Consider the following 11822-nt stretch of genomic DNA (forward strand, 5'->3'; position numbering starts at 1 on the left):
GAGGTGAGTAGGTCAAGCAGTGAGCCAGAGCTGAGTGTTCATTGGTGCCCATGACGAGAGACCAGTAGCTACAAGGAAGGTAAAGATCACTGTGATCAAAGAGGTAGGAAGACAGTCGTGGCAGATCAGCATGACTGATCTGCCATGTCAAGAACAAGAGTTTTAAATGAGAGGTGGAGGCAAAAAACAAAAAACGAGAAAAAACCTTTTACAGGTTAAATGCACACACAACACGTGCACACACATACAATCTAAGACAAGAATAGGGTAAAAATCGTAGGTGATCTTTAAGGGAAATTTCCATAACATGATGGAGTAAAATCATATGGCACGAGATAAAGGAATGAGTGGGGAGAAAGTGCCAGGTGTTTAAAGATACAGATGGGAGATAAGACATAGGAAAATGACTGGAACAGGGCTGTCACAAGGAATTTTATGGCTTAAAAATTAGAAATCTGTTGGGAGTTCCTTGGTTGCCTAGTGGTTAGGACTCACTTTCACTGCAGGGGCCCAGGTTCAATCCCTGGTCAGGGAACTAAGATCACACAAGCTGCGTGGCTTGGCCAAAAAAAAATTGGAAATCTGTGCATTTTTAGGGAGAGTGGGATTCAGCGTGGGAGATCCTTCAGGAACGGTAAAGAGTGGGGTCCAGAACGGAGGTGAGGAGGTTACTTTCAGAAGGGAGAAGGGTTTCTCACCAGAGCTGGGCCATCTGTGCTGCCAGAGTCCTCTCCTCTTGTCCCAAAGCAGCTTTCTCCTGCTCCTCTCGAAAGATGTTCCAGACATTCTCTTCTCACCTTGGATGTCACCCGCCCTCCTAGCACGTGACTTTGCTGCTCACTTCACAGAGGAGAGTGAAGGCCTCAGACTCTTCCCCTCGACTCATTCCTTCCTGCTTCCATACACAGCCAGCTCCCCCCAGCGTCTCAGGGATGAGGGCTCACATCACCCTGTCTCTTCCCTTTCACAACACCAGCATCTGTGCCTCTATCATTGTCTTCAGTCACCCTACCCGTTCCATGACAAGATGGGACAGGAATCAGTTAATACATTAATAAACTAAAAATAAGGTCAGTCTCACCACCTCCAAAAAACAGCCTTTAAAAATGTACATCAGAGTGTATAATTTTCCTGCCTAAAATGCTCCCCCAGCTTCTAGACTGGATCATGACTTACAAAGCCCCACACCCTTGGCCCCTGGCTATGTCTCTGCTCATCCCCCCACCCTCCCACTTGCTGGTGACACTCCAGCCACACCAGCCTTCCTGCTTTTCCTCCAGCTCATCAAGCTGTCAAGCTCATTCCAGCCTGAGGGCCTGAGCACTGAAAGCTTCCTGCTTGGTGTGTTAACACCCACAACTTTCCTTCTTTCAGCCTCTGCTCAAATGTCCCTCCTCCTGAAGGCAGGGCTACGTAATTTCCAGGGCCCAGTGCACCATAAATATGTGGGGCAGGGCCCCTTGTTCAAAAAGCAGGATGAAAAGCTTTTCCCTTTCTTCCATAGTCTTCCTTGAACTGTCATGGTGTGTTTTATTTGCCAGTTAATGTCATGCTCCTTTGGGCACAAGGATACTCCTGGGGTAAGTGCAGGCCTTCATAGATGCCCCCACCTTGTGCCCCCCTGACTGTTGCTGTGCCAGCACTTGGGCTCCCAGTGGGGCAGAGGGTGGCTGTAGTTGCTTGGAGCCTGGGGGAATGGGCAGCCAAGAACCCAAGGGAAGTGGCAGGAAGAAGGACCCCACGGGAACTGAAGCTCCAAACCCCAGGCACATGCTCCATTGTCCCATCAGACTTCACTGACAAATCACAAACTCAAAAATAATGTTATTAAAAAATTTAAGAGGTCAACTGCAGAGGATTAAACCCCAGGCACAGAAGCTGACTGTGGTAGTTTGTGCAATGGCATTGATAAACATACTCACGAAGCTGGCCCTGCAGAGGGACTTTCTTGGCTCGTGTATCCTAGTAGGTTTTCTTTATCCTCATTCCCATCTTTCTCCATTACCCAAGTCTGCTTTATTTTCTCATAGCGCTTATAATTGCCTAAAGCTATATCTGTTTATGATCTCTCTCTCCTATTAGAATGCAAGCTCCATGAGAACAAGGACCTTGTCTGCCAGGCATGTAGTAGGTGCTCATTAAATACCTGGTGAATGAATGAATGAGCGAAAAGTTCACAGAATCAGTTCACATGTTTGGCCTACTTTCAGTCACATGTTGCATCACCTCATAAAACCACCATGTTCTTTTCTTTTTTCTTTTTCTTTTTTTTTTAAATAACACTCAACATGGCATATTTTGCTGCACGGGAGCAAAAGGAGGAACATTTTTAATTTTTCAGATCTAGAATATGTTGCATCTTTGCCAAGTCCTCCCTTTCATCTTTCAAAAGAGAGATTAAAAACTGAAGTCTTATATGAGTGAGGAAATAATAACAAGGACAGTTACATATTTTCTGTTTATCAAGCACTGACAGTACATCAGCAGGCAAGCCAAGAATAATTCTCTCTCTTGTTCTTGTTCCATGGTGTCACCATGTTAACTTTTGCTCTTTCCTATGCTGTAGCCCAGGGTTCAGGATCAGACTCAGGAAGGCTCACCCTGCAGGAATCCATCCACAGTCCCACTGAACATCTCCCATAGAGCACTGCACAGTCAATATAGCGTTGGAACTACTCATTCATGTTCCTGGCTTCCAGGTCTATTGAGAGTTTTTGGAGAAAGAGACCATACTACCTCCCACCTCCCAATGTGCCCCCTTCCACACTTTGTTAACTCCTTTGGTTCTCAGCTTAAACATCACTTGCTGAGGGAAGCCTGCCTCAAGTGCTCAGACCAGCCAGACCCTCATCATACTTTCCCACAGCACCTGTGCATCTCTATCAGTTTCCACGATTTCAGTGAGTTACTTAATTGTGTGATTATTTGTTCAATGACTGTCTCCCTTGCCAGGCTATAAGCTCTATGAGAGAGCTATAGACCAAATATCTGTGTCCCCTTAAACTACATTTGTTGGAATCCTAACCCTCAATGTGGCTGGTGAAAGAGGCAGGGTCTTTGGGAGTTTGGGTCATGAGGTTGGGGCCCTCATGAGTGGGATTAGTGCCCTTATAAAACAGACTCTGAAGAGCTCCCTCATCCCTTCTAATGTGTGAGAACAGGAGAAAGCAGACATCTTTGAACCAGGAAGCTGGCTTTTAGCAGGCGCTGAATGTTCTGGTGCCTTGATCTTGGACTTCTACCCTCCAGAGCTATGAGAAATAAATTTCTGTTGTTTATAAGCCCCCCAGTATATGGTATTTTTGTTATGGCAGTCTGGATGGACTAAGAAGGAATCATCTTGCTCATCACCATGTTGCCAGTACCTAGCCTACTGTCTCACAAACAGCAGGCACTCCATAAGTATTTCATGAATGAACATGGATCCCCTAGTGCCTAGTGATGGTATTTGATAGAAGCTCTACAAACATTTATTGAATTATATTGGAAAAATAATTTTTTATTGATATATATTTGTTAATTAATTATATTTGGCTTGTCGGGTCTCAGTTGCAGCATGCAGGATCTTTGCTGCAGCATGCGGGATCCTTCGTTGCGGTGAGCAGGCTTTTCTAGTTGCGGCAGGCAGGCATCTCTTAGTTGTGGCACACGGGCTCCAGAGCACATGGGCTCAGTAGTTGGGACATGTGGGCTTGGTTGGTCCACAGCATGTGGTTTCTTAGTTCCCCAACCAGGGATCCAACCCGTATCCCCTGCACTGGAAGGCAGACTCAACCACAGGACCACCAGGGAAGTCCTTGGAAAAATATTTTTCATCTAACCAATTATGACTTACTTAGAATGGGTGTTTTTCCTTCTTTTCAAAATAAAAGACAGCTGGGATAATTAAGCCATTTTTTTTTTTTTTTTTCCCACCCAAAGAATGGTTTTTCCTAACTGGAAGACCAGGCTGTTAAACCACTTAGGTGTAATAAATGAGCAACTCCTTGGAAAGATGCAAATCTCTAGGGTTGACCCAGGTGAGAGCACTTTCCTTCTCTTATTTGTACCATCACAGACTTGCCTTTCTCTTCTTCCAGGCACAGCCTGTTGTGTACTGCATTCAAACCTGTTATCTGAGGCCAAGCTTTGTATCCCTCAAAATCATTCTGTTCCAGCTTTTGGAATCATTTGATACTAAAAGTAATTATAGGCAGACTTCCAAGACAAAGGCCTAATTCCTTTATGGTGTCTCCTATCAGAATAAAGACTATTGAGGTAAGGATTCAAGTGAGACTGAAGGTTGCAAATTGTATTGTGAGGGAAGATAAATCATTCTTTGTCATGGCCAAGGGCGCTTGTCCTCCTTCATTGGCAGAATCAATGGTGACAAATGGCAAAACCAGAAACAAATGCTTTGTTCCAGTGGCCAGGCCTCGTGGTAAGTCCCAGTAGAAGATTTACCTTTATTTGGTGATTGTGATTTCTGCAAGTCTTTTATGCTTTAGTCTATCAATTCTCTATTTAGTAATAATGGAACACGGCACTGATAAATAATAGATGTCAACAACAATATCCAGGACCGAGGTTAGTGCTTTTCTGAAGTGTTGCGTAGTTTTTTTTTTATAAGCTAAGCAGGTGTCGTCCACCAGTCGTGTAGTCTGAGGGTACTGGCCCCTCAGGCCAAGTGCTGAAGAGGCTACCGCCACCACTGTCCCTGTGTCTCACTTGCTGCCACCCCTCCTCTTCTGTTTTCACCTTCATCACCTCTTCCCTAGTGTGACATTAATCACAGTGTGCCTTGCCAAGTGGCTTTGTGGAGAAACAACTCTATGAAATGTAATTTATGGCCTTAATGCTGTTAACCGCGTGGCATCCTTTACGTTATTACAACTGATTAGGAGCAGCCATAATGTGATTGGAGAGAGAGAGAGAGAGAATGAATGAATGAATGAAAGAAGCAACTTATTCTCATTTGCCTTTCCATTTTATCAAGGTGAAATGAATCACCCTCCTGATCAAGTGCAATATACCCTGTTTTTCTTTTTCTCCCCTAAGACATATTTAAACAAGTTTCCTTCCCTTGAAATGGCTCATCTAACAGTTTTCCTCTGATTCAATATCCAGATAATGGAGCCACAGCTGAAAGGTTCAAGGACCTTGGAGGTGGTGGTTGGTGATGAGATTGAATCTGAGCTCAAATCATCCTGTTATGAGAACTGAAAGACTTCAGTAAACATCATTAGTCTTGTTTTGGCTACTCCCTGAAGGTGACAGCAGAGTCAGTTGACAATAAGGATGTAATAAAATTGGGGTTGGAAGGGGCTCTGAAATGAAAAGCATTGACGTGAAAAACAGGTGATGTTTGGTCCTCCTTAGGAACTGAGTCCAGATTTAAAGAATTCTCCTCCCCACTGTAACAGACTCGGGCTGCAGTATGTCCTTCAAGATTCTGCCCAGAGACCATTTCACTGGTGCAAAGAACAGGCAGTTCCTTCACTATGTATACTACTTATTAGCACATACCATCTAGAAATGTACTTATTTGTTTTTACAATCTCTCTGCTCCTAATAGCCTTTGAGCCCTGGGAAGGAGAAACCTCTTTAAGGCCATATCTTTAAAGCCTAGCACAGTGCCTGGTACTCAAGGTGCTCAGATGGAAGCTGCATGCTTTACTGATAAGCAGATACGTACCTTGGAAGGGTTTCCTTGGAGAGTTGGCCTTTTAAATTTTTTTCTTTATTTTTAAAAAAGTTTTATTATGGAGAATTTTGCAAATACTCAAAAATAGTCTGTTATAATGTACATCAATTTCACACCTACCTGTGGCTTTTCTCTTTTCCCCTCACATTTTTTGAAGCACATATAGAGATCACATGGCTCTAAATATTTTGGTTTGAATCTCTAAAAAATAAGGACTCATTTTAAAAAACATAATCACAATACCTTTATTGCATCTTAAAAAACAAGCCCTATAATTCCTTAATGGTATCAACTATGCAGCCTATGTTCACATTTGTAGTATCTTACAAAAGTCACATGTTTTTATAGTTTGATCGAATCAGGATCCAAATAAAAAGCACACATTGCAATTGGTTGATATGACTCTTAAACCTTAATTTATAGGTTCCTTCCATTTCTTTTATTTTTTAACTCTTAATTTTGAGATAATTGTAGATTCACATGCAGTTGTAAAAAGCAACACAGAGACATTCCTATACCGTACACAGAATTTTCTCAATGTTAATATATTTTTAAAAAAATAATATTATTCAGGAAACTTGGATTGGAAAGTACTATTTATTAAGCTTTGTTTTTCATTTTTTAATTTGAACCACTTTTAGTTTTTGAATTTGTAAAATAAATTGTTTATATTCGGCTGCACTGGGTCTTCATTGTTGCTCATGGGCTCTCTCTATTTGAGGCGAATGGGGGCTACTCTTTGTTGCCGTGCTCAGGCTTTTTATTGAGGTGGCTTCTCTTTGTTGCGGAGCACGGGCTCTAGGTGCATGGGCTTCAGTAGCTGTGGCTCGCGGGCTCTAGAGCGCAGGCTCAGTAGCGGTGGTGCACAGGCTTAGTTGCTCCGTGGCATGTGGGATCTTCCCAGACCAGGGCTCGAACCTGTGTGCCCTGCATTGGCAGGCAGATTCTTAACCACTGCGCCACCAGGGAAGCTTCTCTCAATGTTAATACCTTGCACAACAAAAGTGCAATACCACGACGGGGAAATTGGCATTGATACAATCTACCAACCTTACTCAGATTTCACCACTTTTACAAGCACGTGTGTGTGTGTGTTTGGTTCTATGCATTTTAATCACATGTGTAGATTTGTGTGACCACCACCAGTCAAGGTACAGAAGAGTTCCATTACAAATCTCCCTTGGGCTACCCTTTCATAGGCATAACCACCTCCCTCCCTCCTCTCCCTTACCTATGGCAACCATTCGTCTGCTCCCCATCTTTATAGTTGCCATTTCAAGAATGCCATATAAATGAAATCATACAGTAGGTAAACTTTTGAGATTGGCTTTTTTTTCCACTCCGTGTAATTCTGTTAGATACATCCAGCTTGTCGTGTGTATCCATAGTTTAGTTTTTCCTTTTTATGGCCAAGTAGTGTTCCATGGAATGAAGGTACCAGAATTTGTTTTACTGTTCACTCACTGAACGACATCTGGGTTATTCCCAGTTTTTGTCAATTACAAATAAAGTTCCTATGAGCACCTGTGTATAGGTTTTTGTGTGAAGTTCTTTTTTCTCTAGGATAAATGCCTAAAAGTGCAGTTGCTGGTTTATTTGGTAAGCACATATTTTGTAAGAAACTGTCATACAGTTTTCCAGATGGGTGTACCATTTTACATTCCCACCATGTAATACATGAGTGATCCAGTTTCTCTGCATCCTCAGCAACATTTGATGTTATCTCTATTTTTTAAGCTTTTTTTTTTTTTTTTTTTTTTTTTTTTTTGGACAGGCTCCGGATGCGCAGGCTCAGCGGCCATGACTCAGGGGCCCAGCCGCTCTGCGGCATGGGGGATCCTCCCGGACCGGGGCACGAACCCGTGTCCCCTGCATCGGCAGGCGGACTCTCAACCACTGTGCCCCCAGGGAAGCCCTTTTAAGCTGTTTTGATAGTTGGGTAGTGATACCTCGTAGTTCTTTAAAAAATTTTAATATTAGCATAAATATTAGCTCATTTTTGTCCTAGTGTAAAAGCAGTATGAAAAACAGAAAACAAAACAATTATAAAATTATAAAAAGGAAAATAAAAACCACCCATAATCTCTCCACCCAGACGTATACAGATTACATTGGTATATATCATTCTGAGGGTTTTCTTCATAAATATCTATCTATCCAGCTACCTATATTTTATAAAACTGGAAACATAACAGATACAATTTTGCATGTCACTCTTTTTCATAATGTTATATGAGAAATATTTTCCTATGTATCCTATGAAATATTTTTTGAAAATATTTTTTAATGGCTGTATGATATTCCATCATATGGAGTTAATTTTTAAACCATTCTTTTAGTTTTGAACACTTACTTTCACATTTTTGATATTATAAATACTTCCTTGAATGTCATCTTTATATATGGGTTTTTCTAGTTATTTCTTTATGATAGATGCCTATAACCGAGATTACTAGGATAAAGTATATAAAATACTTTTAAGACTTTTTATACCTGCATATACATATCCAAAATGCTTTCCAGAAATACCATATTTCATACTCACTAGGGTGCCAATCTTACTAGACCCTTACCAACACTGAACATTATGTTTTTATCTTTGTCAAGTTGATAGAGGAAAAATATGTTCTGATTGTTTTAAGTTGAAATGTGTTCGTAAGTTTTATTTGCTATTTATATTTCTTCTTTAATTAATTGTCAATGTTTGTCCTTTTCCTGCTTTTCCATTGTTATTTCATATTTTTCTTATTATTTGAAAAATATCTTTATAGATTATAGGGAGTAATCATTTCTTATATTTGTTTAAAATATTTTCCCCTTTTAGTCAGTTACCTTTTATTTTTGGCTGTGGGATTTTTTTTCCATTCATTTCTTCATTCTGTAAACATTTATTATATTATATCTATATAGATATAGATCTATATATTTTTTGTGGCTCTGCAGCAGGGATTGAACCCGTGCCCCCTGCAGTGTAAGTGCAGGGTCTTAACCACTGGACTGCCAGGGAAGGCCCTAGATATATTTTATATGGCAAAGAGTGTACTTGTCATGGAATGTTTTTAAAAAATTGAATATCAGATTCTATGTCCTTAAGGAATTTGGAGTTTGTGAGAAACATACCCATGTAAATAAATGTTTGCACTATGCCAATTTGATAAGGTTATAGCTGAGAAAAATACATGGCACTCTGGCTTCTTAGAGGAAGTGATTTTTGAGTTGGACCTGAAAGGATGGGTAGGAATATCGTGCAGGGGTGGGAGAGGAGATCCTGGGCAAAACGAGTGTGTATATAAAGATGCACAGTCATGGAGGTGCATGGTGTTTGCAGATGGCATGCTGGGACTGTGTCACTGGAGCACAGAAGGGAAGGGAGATGAATATTCATCTTGTTTCTGGAAATACATAAACTAAAGTAATTGAGGCAACACTGTTAACTGACTCTACATCAAGGGTATAGTCAGAGTCTGTTTTTACTCTGTGGTATAACACCTTCCTCTGTGGCATAAGACTCATTACCTGAGACCAACCTCACTCTTACCCTCACCCCACACCCCACTTTGGCCAAGGAGGACCAAGGCTGAGGAACCCCCAAGAGATCATGTTAAAATCACAGCAACAGGCTCTGCTGCATGGCTTTCTGTTTCTCTTGCATGGTTAGGGGTTTGAGACAGACTGGAAGATGGTTAATGGGAAGATGAAATGGAATCTGGCTGTGGGTTTCTTCTCCACTCCTGTGCCTGCTCTTGACCATGTACCTCATTTAACTCAGACTGAAGAACCCAAGAGGTTGCTGATCTTCCTGGATACAGTGAATGGTGGGCGTGCTCTTTCCCTGGTGACAGTCAAGGACTTCAGGAGCTGAGCCGTCTCAATCTTTCCATGGTGAAGCATTTTGGAGACAGGTAGGACATCTCAGGTGTGTGGCCTTGTGCAACCTTCCTTGCTTGCTTGTTCTCTGCTTCCTGCGGATACCTTGTAACTCAAACAGGTAGTCTGGTACCAAGGATGCCAGCACTCCCTCTTCCCTGAGCAACTAATGCCTTTATAAATCAAGCTGTAGCAGGTTCACAGTTGGCAAAATTGGTGTCTGGCCATACAGCGAGGGTATATTCAAACGTATAAAATGTACTCAGTATCTTTCTTTGCTCAGCATTTCATATCTTTGTCCTCTGTACTCAAAGATGTCAATGCTGACAGCGTTCATGATATTAATGAAGAGAGCCAGGGAGGAGAGAGGAGACCAGTAATTTCACGCTAATTCCATTGGAGTAACTCTCAACAATCCAGGTGTTACAATCCACTATCTGTCCCCGACCCACTTGTCCCACCCATCTTTTTACAACTTCTAGGACTCAGCCAATTCACTGTCCCTGATTTGAAGTTTAATTTTTTTTGAAGTTTCATCTTTTGATCTTTTAAGGTGTTCTTTCTATACTTTTTAGACATCCAGAGAGCTATAAATTAAATCCTGATGACTTTTTCCTACAGCAGTGGTCACACAGGATAGACAGGCTCATGAATGAGCAGAGCCAAGTGATATGTACCTGCCTGGTGAATGACTCTGACATATTTTGTATGTACATCTTTTGGGAGCCTGGAACTTAGTATCCCCATCAGTGAAATAGGGTATAGAGGGACAATGTCACCATCTCTAAACTTTTCCCCATCCCCAGCTCTAACCATTCTAGATATCTCTGAATCTCAGTGAGGACTTTGCGTTGGAATTTGTTGGAGCACAATGCTAGCCACAAGAGCCCTGCAGGAATGCCTACTGGGGCTCCTTCACTTCAAACAAGAGGGCCTCTGTCATTTGACAGTAGATAGTCTCAAAAGCACATACCTGGCAGTCCCAGGCCTTTCTTCTTTATAGTGAGTTATGTTTTCAGAGAGCTTTCATTCTCAGGAATTTAATATCAGGATGTCAGTTGCCAGACAGTGGAATAGAAAGACAGCTGCCCTGAGATCTGGGATTTAAAAAATAATCAAGGGTCTTTAAAAAATGTTTTTGGCTTGAGTTTCCTCCTGAAACAACCTTGGCGGAAAACAGACTCTCCTCCCCTGGAATGCTGTCTCATAGTGGAAATGAGCACTTAGGATTCTCCCATGACAATACGGAGAGTAAAGAGAACAACGCCTGCAGCTCTGAATTGAACACAATAATCCACCATGTTGGTATCTCAGAAGCTTCTGAGAAAGACAGTCTGGGCTGAAGGAAGAAGAGAAATAGGATGAAAGTCATTGTAAAAATCAGAGAGGAGCTATATGCCGGGTACTTGACACCAATGATTTCAGTTCCTCCTCGTGGCATCCTAGGAGGAAGGAATGATCCCATTTCACAGAGGAAGAAACCAAGGTTTCAAGAAGTAAAGTAACTTGCTCAGCATCACACAGCTAGGAAGAGTTGAGGTAAACTTGGGCTCACTTTGAGTTCATGGTCAGATTAGCCTGCAGGGTGTGGGATCGGGGAGAGTGGAGACTCACTACAAATACTTACATCCATTTTTATTTCTCTTTAGATTTCCCTATTTTTTTTTCACTGATGGAGACAAACTACTTCCTCTTGCTCTTCTCAACAAAATTCTAAAAAGCCCAAGAAGAGTGTCCTATCATTTCCCCCCTCCCCACCCAGCTGCTATATCTGAATAATGTCAGGGAAAGTTACCTGTCAACGCTAAACCACCTTCATTTGTCCCAAACTATTTTGGGACAATATGATTTGTTAAATCTTTTTTTTAAACATCTTTATTGGAGTATAATTGCTTTACAATGGTGTGTTAGTTTCTGCTTTATAACAAAGTGAATCAGCTATACATATATAGCTTAACTGTGGGTAGTTATAATCTTCGTTTCATCTTCAAAGTACTTTCCAGTATTAACTAATTAAACCTCAACCACACCCTTGATTAACTCCTTTTTATAGATGTGGGAAAAGAGGCAAGGAGATAAATTTAAAAATGCCCTTGGCCATGATGGAATCAGCACTCCAAGGTAGGATTTGAATTTGAAATTTCCTGTCTCCACCTTTCATAAAACCAACAGACCAGTCTCCTACCTTGATTCTTTGGTGGAAGAATATGATTTGGGCAGCACATTCCTTACAGTCTTTTAATAATAGCGCTTTCTCAAAAGTGCCTATCAT

The sequence above is a fragment of the Neophocaena asiaeorientalis genome, unplaced genomic scaffold, assembly GCF_003031525.2.
Source record: "Neophocaena asiaeorientalis asiaeorientalis breed wild unplaced genomic scaffold, Neophocaena_asiaeorientalis_V1.1 scaffold62, whole genome shotgun sequence".
In the NCBI taxonomy this organism is placed as follows: Eukaryota; Metazoa; Chordata; class Mammalia; order Artiodactyla; family Phocoenidae; genus Neophocaena; species Neophocaena asiaeorientalis.